Source organism: Aricia agestis, chromosome 11, assembly GCF_905147365.1.
Source record: "Aricia agestis chromosome 11, ilAriAges1.1, whole genome shotgun sequence".
Taxonomy (NCBI): Eukaryota; Metazoa; Arthropoda; class Insecta; order Lepidoptera; family Lycaenidae; genus Aricia; species Aricia agestis.
Genome location: NC_056416.1, coordinates 1,783,748 through 1,796,295, shown reverse-complemented (window position 1 = coordinate 1,796,295; position 12,548 = coordinate 1,783,748). Strand labels below are relative to the sequence as shown.

At 37.2% G+C, this 12,548-nt stretch overlaps 1 protein-coding gene and 1 long non-coding RNA gene across 4 annotated transcripts in view; one reads left to right on the top strand and one right to left on the bottom strand.

Annotated features, from left to right (window-relative positions):
• The window catches only part of LOC121731569 (protein outspread), a 256,640-nt gene that overhangs the window by 124,626 nt on the left and 119,466 nt on the right, over nucleotides 1-12,548 (top strand). The window lies entirely within an intron of this gene.
• LOC121731580 lies at nucleotides 595-12,219 on the bottom strand. The gene is made up of 3 exons (XR_006036258.1): nucleotides 12,207-12,219; nucleotides 5,980-5,982; nucleotides 595-753 (listed from the first exon to the last, which is right to left on the bottom strand). It is a non-coding gene; the product is annotated as an uncharacterized LOC121731580 (long non-coding RNA).

Genomic DNA, 12,548 nt, shown 5'->3' with positions numbered 1-12,548 from the left:
GTCCAGCCATTTCAGAGGAGTTTGTTAACAAACACCGCGACACGAGGATTATTAATAAACTCACATTAGATAGAATCCCGACTTAAGAGTCCGTATACGAAATTTTGCCGATTTCGCTGATTTAACAGACGTGATTGAACAGTTAAAATACAGTATTTCTATAAGTTTTAATGCACAACATGTAAGTAATTATGTAATTTCAATTACCTAAATCTCACATTATATTACTCGTTGTTTTGAATTGTGTTTTTTGGTACAATTTGTTTTTTTTTTCTTTTTTCTCGAATTGGATAGGATTTTATCCATAGATTATTTCTGTCGTTTTCTTTTATGAATTACAGCTCCAAGTTGCCGAAATTAACAGCAATTCTTTGCCCATTTTCTCTAAAATTTTGCCGAGTTACATATTTTTTACTCAACTATTTCATATTAAAGTAGTAAAAAGTAATTCCAACATTATATAGACGACTTTCTCAACAGTACATTGTATTTTTTTTCATACCGTTAAGACGTCAATACAATCCATAAACAGGTGATATACTAAACCTTTTACAGCAAAAATCACAAAACTGTCGCGGGTTTGAGTTGGATTATTTAAAAATACTTTAAAAAAAAACTAGCTCCAACATTAGATTATAATTGAAATGATCTTACATGTTGTGCATTAAAACTTATAGAAATACTGTATTTTAACTGTTAAATCACGTCTGCGCTGATAAATCAGCGAAATCGACAAAATTTCGTATACGGACCCTAAATAGGAGCTGTATAAATGTTGGAATAAACTAACAGGGTCGGGGTTCAAGGTTTCTCTCCATAAATAACTCCATTTAGTATTCAAATGTTACTTTTTATTTCACATTCAGCTAATAGTTACATAAGGATAAAGGTATCGTTTTTATGACAAAGTCCATTCTAAATCCAATTAACGAAACGCCTGAGGTGACTAAAGGCGTTAAAATGATATTAGTTTTGACCTTTTTGACCCAACTCAGGGCCTGACAGGTAGTAATTAAAAGGAGGATTTCCTAACCTCTTTTAGGAGGGTCAATTTTTAATTTCAAAATTTTTCGATAAGTATGTTGGTTTGTTTATAACTGCTGATGGCCATAATTTATAGATGCCCGTCACTCCATTTGGCCAAATTTCGTATATCGCGCGGGGACCATTAATTTTTCTTCAATAAAAATTATCATATTATGTCGCTTATAGGATAGGATCTTCATACCTCATGGCTCAAGTAAATCGATTAAACTGTTTAACACCTCCATCGTGGGTATCGCAGACACTATATGTTTTCAATTGTTATGCGACAGCCGGCTCCGTTGGATTGATGGGTTAAGCGTGAAGAGGGGGCAGACAGCTTTTGCATTTATCATATTAGCAAAAACATTATTATTAGGCTATCAAACATTTAAATCTAATCTAATGACTTCACAATAATCAGATTATTACCTCCTAGAACTCCACCTAACATTAAAATTGAACAAAACATTGGCTTATTGAAATACAATATCGTGTTCCCATCAAATTATCTATAGGATCTCGTTCTCCACACGAGTCACGAGGTTATGATATTAAAATCTGTTTCCGAAGAGTTGGGTAACTCGGGGAGTGGTATGCGAATCGCGGGCCGCGTGCGCACTGTGAGCGATATTTCGTGACTGCAAATTTTGACGCCTCTACTGTTTCAAATTCTGATGGTGATCGGTTATGTTGAGGACTCAGAACGTGTCTTGATTTGAAGTGTTGCAATTTTTGGGGTTGATTCTAGGGAATTCATTATTTGTTACTTATGATATTTTTATGATTTCTTGTCCTAGAATGTTGCTACTGTTTTAATCGCTTCTTCTTGTTCAAATCATATCTTGTATCTTTGATCTTAGGCTTTTCAAGAAATTGGTAATATAATAATGGGTTTGCTTACTATTTAGTTTCGATACTCGTAGCTTTGCTACGTCCTTACGTAGCTATTTCATTCGACTTTTTACGAGCTGCTTAGCTAACGTTCCGATGATTGCTATCTCTATAGTTCCCTTGTTCCAGATAGCTCAACAGGTATTAAGAGCTACGCGTTTTATAGAGCTTCATTTCTGTCCCTGTAGTTTTTTTAATGTACTTCCCCTGCTAGCTAGCAGGGGAAGTACATAAAAAAAACTACAAATATATCTGCTGTAGCTACAGCAGATATATTTGTAGTTTTTTTAATGTACTTCCCTGCTAGCTAGCAGGGGAATTACATAAAAAAAACTACAAATATATCTGCTGTAGCTACAGCAGATATTTTTCCTAGGTATATCATTACTGTCCATATAGTATAGTAGCTATATAGTAGCACTTCTAGCTACAGCTTCGCTGTCACTGGCCCACCGTCCCCGCGGGCGCTGTGAAGCAAGGCTTGTGTAAGTTGTGCTGTCGGTATTTATTTACAAATAACCAACCACTTAACAACTCACTTACATAACGCGGTTCCCGACATTTCTTTTAGCGGGTGGAAATTTTCCGTCAATCTTTTTTGCTTTAGAATCTTTTAGTTTAGGCTTTTCTAGTCTGTCTACTTCTATTACTATAGACTAGCTTCTTTTGTATTGAATGTATTTAAATTGTTTCGCAAAATATAACAAAGGCAATTTTGTAATTGGCAGGGTAAGCAGCTCAGGCAAATCGTTTATTACCTGAAATTTATATTTTATCTATTCCAATAGTTATGGATTGGTCACTAACGTATGGATCTATTTATCAATTTAACAACGCCGTAAGTATATGGTATTGCCCTCAATACAATAAACCATCACAAGTTATTAGCATAGAAATCGATAGGCGATACAATTTCCATTGCGGTGTGGGTCCAAGACCTAAATTACTATGATTACTTGAGCTTTCCCCGGCTCGTGGAAATTTAATGCCTTATGTGCCTGTTAATCAGGAAACGGACATATTTTGAGCCGTCCTTTCATATTTCTCTGGAGTTCATCGTTTTTTTTTTCGTATTAATTATTTACAACATTGGACGGTACAACCGTGGTCGGCTCAGGAAAAGTTACCACGACGAGCAGCCAGGCTGGCCAACAGTGGCGTATAAGAGAGTAAAATGGAAGACCCTGGGATAAGCCGTTTCCCAGCAGTAGGAAGTAGGAACAAAGGTTAATAAAAATGCTTATAACCTAAAAACCGCATGTTTCTTGTTTATTTACATGTTGCCAATACTTTAAATATAACGGGTTAAATTATCCTTGTATATGGATAGAAGTACCTATTAATATGCCAAAACAGGTTTCAAATTTTCACATTCCCTTCACGCTCGACTTATTTTCTCTCATTATTATTCAGATCAAGGTCTATGTTATATTCTATAACACTTCCTCATACTTCGAGTGATTCATACAGCCGTACTTCAGGGTCTGTTATATAATTATTTGGAGCTCATTTGTAGCACAATATAAACCACACTAGTAGACCATCTCCTTCATATTAGACCTTCAAAATAACTACCTTCTTCTGATTCATTCTTGATGGTTTTGCTTGTTCTATGGATCCGCCTGGATGAGAGAGTCTAGCAGGCTTCCCAGATACGCTGAAACTGTCTTGGGACAGTGAAATTGAACAGAAAAAGTACAAACTCCAGCAATCTCAGTGTTATCATCTGTCGCCAACTCCACCATATGATTAGAGTCACCGCCGATTGTTCGAACCTTCCCGTAGAACAATGTCTGCGTGCTGCTATGCGGAAACCTCTACCCCACAATTTGCGGGTTTTTCTCAACTTATCAGCGATAGCGAAATAAGCACTTGTCAGATCCTTCCTGCTTCGTTTTTGCCGTGATTATCTAACGCAGCAGACGTATTACCTTTTTTTGTGATGTTTGCATGTAATTATTACTATGGAAACTGCATTGGGAGACTAAATAATAGACTTTGTAATATGTAATATACATTATTATTATTATCAGCCTACAGTGTCCCACTGCTGGGCAAAGGCCTCCCCTCTCTCTTTCCAAAGTTCACGATCCTGTGAAGTTGTTGGCCACTCTTTATCAAACGCATCTAGTTCGTCGCGCCACCTTTTCTTGGGTCGGCCTCTGTTACGCCGACCATTCGGTAGCCACTCCGAAACTAGACGCGCCCACCTGTCCGGGTGCATACGGGAAACGTGCTCTGCCCAGCTCCACTTAAGGCTAGCTGCCTTTCTGCCTACGTCAACGAGCTTCGTTTGGGAACGCAGGGTGGTATTCCGGACGCGGTCAATCCTTTTTATACCTAGAATGCTGCGTTCCATAGCTCGTTGGCAAACTCCGAGTCGGGACTTCTGTGAAGCTGTCAAAGACCAGGACTGGGCACCGTAGGTCAGAATAGGCAAGATACACATGTCCACGAGTTTACGTTTTAGGCATATTGGTAGGTCCCCTTTCATCAGATGTTTCATTGACCAAAAGCTTCTCCATGCCTTCTCAACACGTTGGTCTATTTCTTTGTCTTGCCTGTTATAAAAAGATATTAGTTGGCCTAGATAAACGTACTCGTCGACATAGTGTATCTCCTCCCCATCCACTTTGACTCTACGTTTCGTGCTATTTGACATGAGCTTGGTCTTTGTTCGATTCATTTGAAGTCCCGCCTCGAGGCTCGCCATGCTGAGGTCGTCTAGCATTGACTGTAGGGTTTGAGCTGAAGTGGCAAACAGAACTATGTCATCGGCGAAGCGAAGGTTTGTTAACCTTTTCTTGCCGATAACAACACCTTTGTCTCCCCAGCCAATCGAGACTTTCTGAAAAACCTCCTCTAAGGCGCTCGTAAAAAGGCGTGGAGAAATTGGGTCACCCTGTTTAACACCCCTCTCGATAGAAAATCTTGGGCCTGCAGATTGTAATTTAATGGCGGCTGTACTTCTTCGGTAAATTGTTTTAAGCAAGTCTACGTAAATAGGTTCAATACCCTGTTTGTTGAGAGCTGAAAAGATGCTTTTATGATATATGCTGTCAAAAGCTTTATTAAAGTCGATAAAGGCTAAATATAATGGGAGGTTAAATTCTTGTAATATTAATATGTAATATACAAAAAAGGCTAAATAATAGACTTTGTAATATATTACATATTGATTATAACATAAAAATGGCTATAAAAGACAGGAACGATAAAGTCCTAAGCCACATGGCGGGTAGATTCGACACAGAACGATATCTCTTTAACACCCTAGAAACTCCACCCAGCTTGAGTGACCCCTCTCCACCAAGCCAATGTCACAACATCTAAAGGCAAAGGGTGAAGCAGCATAAAATGTAAGGAAATCGTAAATTGTCGGATCTACTGGCCGCCACACCGACTGGGACCACATCGTTCAAAACATTAATCTTATTATTATGTAATTTATAAAGCAATAAATATATATTTATTTATTATATGTATGTATTATAGTCTATTCTATTATTAAGTACTAGCTGTCCCGGCAAACGTTGTTTTGCCATAAAACTATTTTCCCTATTTTCCCTATTTTCCTGCTTTTCTCTTGAAGGTTTTTCTGATTTTTTTTCTATAGACCTCACGGAGCCCGAGACCTTTCCAACGAATGCAAAACCGTGGAAATCGGTTCGTGCGTTCTGGAGTTATAGCGCCAGGAAGGAAAACCGAAGGAAAATGTCGTGATTCTAGTGTTTCGCCATAAAGCAGGGAGCACAATGGCTCTGGTGACGGAACCAATAATGGCAATCTTAGGTATTATTTTCAGTTAATAAAAAATTTTCGAAAATTAATGTCTAAAACAAACAAATATAACAGTACCTGAACTTTGTAGACATTTTACAAAAAATAAATACACTCCCGGGGGAGGCAACATGTGCGCAATAATCATCAAAACCTATTTTAAAATGCTTCATAAAAATAAACATAATCAATAAGTAATAAAATAAGTCTTGTCTTCTAAATTACAAAATTATAAAAATTCCCGGTGACTCTGGTAATTTTCGCCGGTAAATTTGTCATGACCTTCTTCGCCCTTTAACTCCTGCAAGATGACGTCTCGTACTTTATCGTCTAGTCTTGCCGGTTCAGCCAGCTTCCGACGTAGTGTGCGGTGTGGCGGTCCGGCCGACGTTCAAATGTTTCGTATCAGAAATTTCGGACAATGTGCGGCCGGGCTAAAGGTCTCAGCAACCAGGCCATAAGCTCCAAAAAAAAAATAGTTGTTACACTATTTGACAGGATTGGACAACAAATGTTTGACATGTAATAAACAAATCAGCATTTATTGAAATGATAAAGTATTCATTAATCATTACACATATCGAGTTTTCATTGTTTTTCAGATGTATTCTGCTATTCGGGACGGAAACAAATCCAACAAATCAAAAACCATGGCAATTGGTCCAGCCGTTCTCGAGTTATAAGTGTTGTAACAAACACGACTTTCTTTTATATATATAGATATAGTATAATATAAGTAGTATATATATATATATACGGCCCCGATTTTAATAATAAAAAAATATATATATTACATATTTCGTAAGCTAATATTTTTTTCCAAAAATTGGAAGTAGGTAGCTTTTGTTTTTAACTGGATAATCTACTCGCAAAAAGCCTTGGAATCCGCACATCTTGTAGCGAAGTTGTTTGACATACAGCACCCATGCTACGTTTGATCTTACGGAACCATAGGAAGCATCCCATCCAGACATACCGACTCGCGATGCTCATACATACACAACAAGTACAAGATTATTAACATTTATAAAAGGCAGCATCTGCCACCAACAAAAACCTATCAGACCGGTCGAGCCTCCATTATAGAACTAGGAAGTGGTGGATTACCACAAAGAAATGGAGTAGCGCTTTAATGTGACACGGTGACGTCATGAATATTTCACCAGCGTTTGAGGCTGTTTATGACCATGTGGGGTATTATGCTTGGATATGGGTGTGTTCCTAAACTGACCCCCTTACTAATAGAAAAGTACTAGTATTAATAGTAGTTTTTTAGAATTAAAAAGTAAGTACGAGCCAGTGCGATTTGCCGAGATTTGATTGGCAATCTAAACGTCATGATGCACACTCCAATACTCATAGTAAAAGATTTTCTTCTGAAGACCTTTGCAGAATAGTTGTTAATATAGACATAGGTCGATACTAGCTTCCGTGCATATCGCCTCAGTCGACTCATTTTTCGCTGACTTTCTGCGATGCCATTTCTGATATCGCTCGACGTTAGCACGAGTATTCTCACTATATGCGGTAAAAACTCTTAGTTATATTGCCGGATAGAGAAACTTCCTAGGCAGTTAACACTAAATCAGCGGGGGTCCAGTCGACACGCCCTGGGCTAATTGGTGTCACCCGAGCTCGAACATTGTAGGGTTAGCTCGTAAACAATAAAGGGTCATTTGCGCCTGCAAGATCAAGCTAACCCTGCAATAATATCACGCATTTTCTTTCATATGAGGAACGAGATAGACTATTTAATATTTAAATAGAGGTGGACCAGACTGGCGCAATTTTAAAAATTCTAAGTTGATTTACAAAGTGAGAGTTAATAAAGTCATAACGTCGATACACTTTATTATGTCTGGAGGGATGTTGCGGATCCCGATTTTTTCACATCCGCGGATGCGAATGCGGATGCGGATTTTTAGAGGTTCACATCCGCGGATGCGGATGCGGATTTATTATGTTATATATGCGGAATTAAAATGAAAAAGTATTATTTTTATTAATGTATTACAAAATAATAGTACAGGTTCTAGGGAGAACAAATTTTTTGATTAATATTAAGATAATTTTTCGTGAGTATCTTCATGTGAAACCGATGAATTTGGCATGGAGATACTTTGAATAAAAAAAAAATAAATAAAAAATGTTTTATTTCTGAGTAAATTTGAATCAAATTTTTTCAGAATGTCTACCTGATGCCTACCACCGGTTCGGGAACTACCCCGGCGAGAAGAACCGGCGTAAGAAACTCGCACGGGTTCCACTTTTTACCAAAAAAGTGAGAGAAAAATTATTCTTTTAAAATAAAGTTTACAATTTTGTAACTTAATATTATATACAATGTCAACATACATAATTGTAAGTCATAATATAATAATGTAGAAGTAGCCTTGCAAGAAGCCATCCTACTCCCAAGATGTGCCATCTTCTATGAAATCATTGACCTTATAATAAGCTTTGGCACACAAACGCTCTTTGACTACTTTTTTAAATTTATTAATGGAAAGATTTTGAACGTTTTCTGGGATTTTATTGTAAAGGCGTATACATTGACCTTTAAAAGATTTACTGACTTTACTAAGTCTGATCACTGGCATGTCCAGCTTGTGCTTATTTCTAGTATTTCTACAGTGAATGTCACTTTTAACTTTAAATTTATTTATATTTTTTCTAACATATATTACATTATCCAAAATGTATTGAGAAGCAACAGTTAGAATACCAATTTCTTTAAATTTATCTCTCAGAGATTCTAAAGCAGACATTTTATAAATAGAACGTATGGCTCGCTTCTGCAGCACAAATATTGTATTAATGTCGGCAACGTTTCCCCATAAAAGGATTCCATATGACATCCTACTATGAAAATAACTAAAATATACTAATCGTGCCGTGTCTTCGTCAGAAATTTCTCTAATTTTTCTGACTGCATATGCTGCAGAACTGAGCCTACCTGCTAGATTAGCAATGTGAGGACCCCACTGTAATTTACTATCAAGTGTAATACCTAGGAATACAGTGTTATCTACCAAATTCATCTTCTCATCATTTAATAGCACATTGGTTTGGACTTGCCTAACATTGGGCAAAGTAAACTTTATACATTTAGTTTTACTAGAATTTAAAAGTAAGTTATTAACATTAAACCAATGTACTATTTTTGAGAGAGCACTGTTTACCTCGTCGTAGTTCGACTGTTGTCGCTTCACTTTAAAAATAAGTGAAGTGTCATCAGCAAAAAGCACTATCTCATTATTATTATCCTTTACTAGATAATAATAATGAGATAGTGAATCCCGAGAAAGGACATGATACTTGATACTATGATACTTTTTATCTCGGAAAAATGTATGGTTCCCGCGCGATATCCGAATTTTGGCGCAACAGAGTTGCGGGCATCATCTAGTGGTAGATAAAAAAAATATGGGGCCTTCCTTACATATCAAGCGAGGATAATTCTTTTTATTTCGCGTCTATTTCACCGTATGTGGTGTTGTTGGATAAGGTTTTTAAAAATATTACGAGTATTCCAAGATCATTTTCCGATTTAGGGACCCATTTGTGAAATATGCAAAGTTTTAAAGTGGAAGAAATCGTTAGTGTCCAGTGTCTCCCACCTATTAGCTAAACGGTTGAAAAAATATGTGGAAAAATTCACGGGAGTATGAAATATGCTAAATTTAAAAAGAAAATTACCACGGCTAAGAAGACTTCATAAGTTATTGAGAAGTACAAAGGAATGTTGTTAGTAGTGTAAAACATGTTATAATTGTACATTCATTGACGATACAAAACTTATCAAAAACTAGCGGTACTTTGGAACCCTCTATTGTGCGTGGCCGATTAATTGGCCGGCTTTTTCGCTCCCATGATTGGTCACTTGTCACGCGCAAACGGCACGCGCCATTCTCAGACCCCGCCGCTTTTTTTTCTTGTCGCAACTCGTATGACATTCGCTTCCGCATAAAAATCCGCATTGATTTAATGCGGATGCCGATGCAGATGCGGATGTCGAAATCGATGCGGATGCGGATATTCGCAACATCGCTGGACTCTGGGCAATGGGCATACTACCGCGACCGGTAAGATGCAAATCAAGCATAAGAACAAAAGAAATATACACCGAGGACTTTGGCAAGAAGTTTCACTATCCTGTTTACTTAACATTCACATAACACTTAAATATGGTCCTCATCATGAGGCGAGTCAGCAATCTTAATATTAAATGTCATTTGATTTCTAGTGGTTTAAACCATAGCTACTAGATGTTTATCTAAATGTTGTTTGGTTTTAAAAAATAAACATTTATAATTTTCGTCTCCTCTCGTACTTTGGCCATAGCTAGTATAAAACCCAAAAAGAAACATCAATAGAATAGTTTACCTGTTGCTTACCGTAGTACGAACTGACGAAAATGACCAAGTCTGATCGGGAGGGGTCATCGGCCTTTCTAATTGGCGGTAATTTTACATGTTGATTGAAACGCGCCGCCCCCCGCCCGCACCGCTGTCTGAGGAATGCACTTGCAACACTCGCTGCCGGCCGGCTGACGTGCGATGGATACCTTTCATCATCATCATCATTATGGAGCTCCAACGCTTTCACACATTTTGTATGTCTGTCCAAATCATGCCTTGGCGCGAATGCGACGGCTCTGGAAGATCGCGGTCTAGCAGAATTAAAATATCGAACGTTTATGATTGATGCAACCGGTGGTCTACAGGAAAGGGAGGGGATATTTGAGCCCTCCTATAGAACTCCTCTGATATTTGGCACTAAGTAAACAGTGGAAAATCCAAGATGTGTTAAGCCCCACCTAAACTTGCATAGAAGTTTCTGACCATAACGACGGCCGCCGCGCCGTCTGGAATAATACAGTTTCCAAAGGAAATTTAAGCTGGTAATATTAGAAACGGCAAACCGCTTCAAGATCCGCGAGCGAAGAAAGCCGTCTAATTATATCTGTATTTGGCATGTGGATAAGCAAAAAGTAACTTTCCTACGTGTCCCTGTGCTGTAACTTATGGTGGTTATGGTCTTCCTGTTGTGAAAGTATTTTGCGGAAACAAAATTGTCATTAGGCGGGTTATACACGCGCGAAAACACGTGAGTCAATTCGCTGTTTGCTTTGATTCAGACGAAAGTACAGGTCGCGGACCACACGGGCAATTGGGAACATGCATTGCAGTTTGTAATGTAATAATTATCCATTCAAAATAAATCTATGTCTATTGCACTGGAAAATAAAAGGAATGATGAGAAAATCTGTAACTTTTAAAAAATTACTGAAATAAAGACGGTCAAATTATTTCTCTTTACAGAAAAAAATAAATTAAGCACGTAACAATTATTATTTTTAAAGATGTTTTTTTGCACAATAAATTAGTATATACTTGTTTGTTTGTTTGGAATATAAACATCGTGTACAAGTCAGGAATATCCTTACTGAAGACTGCCGCGAAACCTCAAAACCATGCACAATAGCGCATCGCAGTCATTCGTGATTTTCTTGTGAGTGTAGAGACTAGAGCCCACATATAACGTTAATTTTATAGACTCAATCGCAAATACTATCTAGAAATTGACCATTAAAGAACGCACAATAGGATGAGCCATTAAAAGTTATAATACTTCGGCTCATTTCATACAGCAATAAAATATTAATTGACATTATATTATCATTATGGATACTATCATAAATGTTATATAATTTCAGATTTTAATATCATGTTCAATTAGATAGCTCTCTACGTAATCCACTGGTTTTATTGCTACTGGGAGATCATCGTAACTTTTAATACCAGGGACCTCACTTCTAGTATTTCAGGTAGCTCTTGAATCTGACATGGAATTATAAACGAATCGTCTTGATATTGTCGTGATATTAGAAATAGGTTTTTGGAGTTTCGACCAGTCCGAATACGTTTAAAACTCAAGTTTTCTAGTTTTTCAACGGACCAAAAATTCTGTGTCAAAAATCTCAGAAATTTTAGGAGCTGATATCGATTTCAAAATAATGTAGATCGAGTACAGATATAGGAATTAACTAGCTAGGAATAGCTAAGTACAAGCTTAGGACAATTCTAAAAAAGGCGCTAATAAAGAATAAGAATTATTTAACACTTTTAGTTTAGGTACCTGTTCACAGGACTGAATATTAATATTGTTTTTACTGTGGATGTCGGTATTAATTTTTTTGTTTGAAAATAATTATTTAGACTTTAGAGAGTAGGTAGCATCGACCTAAAATAAGAATTTTGGAACAAGTATATTCGATATCTACGTTACCCAACAAACATTGCGCAACTTCCTTATCTGTACAATTAGCACAAATTCCATCTCTGAAATTAAATTAATATCAATAATGATACAGCACTGCCGCCTTAGGAAAGAAATTTATCAACGCAAATTGGTATGTCATTATACGTGTAACATTACACAACGCGAAAGCTGCTAACAAGCTTTTAATAAGCTTGTAGTAAGTGTCGACAGACATTTGCGTCAACAGGTTAGGTAGTTAGGTACTAAGTAGTCTTATACTAACACTAATATAACTAAACTTGAGTTATAATTTATAGCATTCAATAACGTCTACGAATTTGGTGCCTAAGGCATCGTCCAAAAGTCTCAAATAACACCAATACGACCTGCAAACCTTCAAGAAATAGGCCGGCAACGAACTTGCATCTCTTGATGTTGCGACTTGCGAGTGTCCATGGGCGACAGTAGTTGCTTTCCATCAGGTGACCCGTTTGCTCGTTTGCCCCATGATTTTATATATTGATGATGATGTTATATGGGCCTCTGATGCCCGAAATAAACGATTTGATTTGATTTGATTTGATATA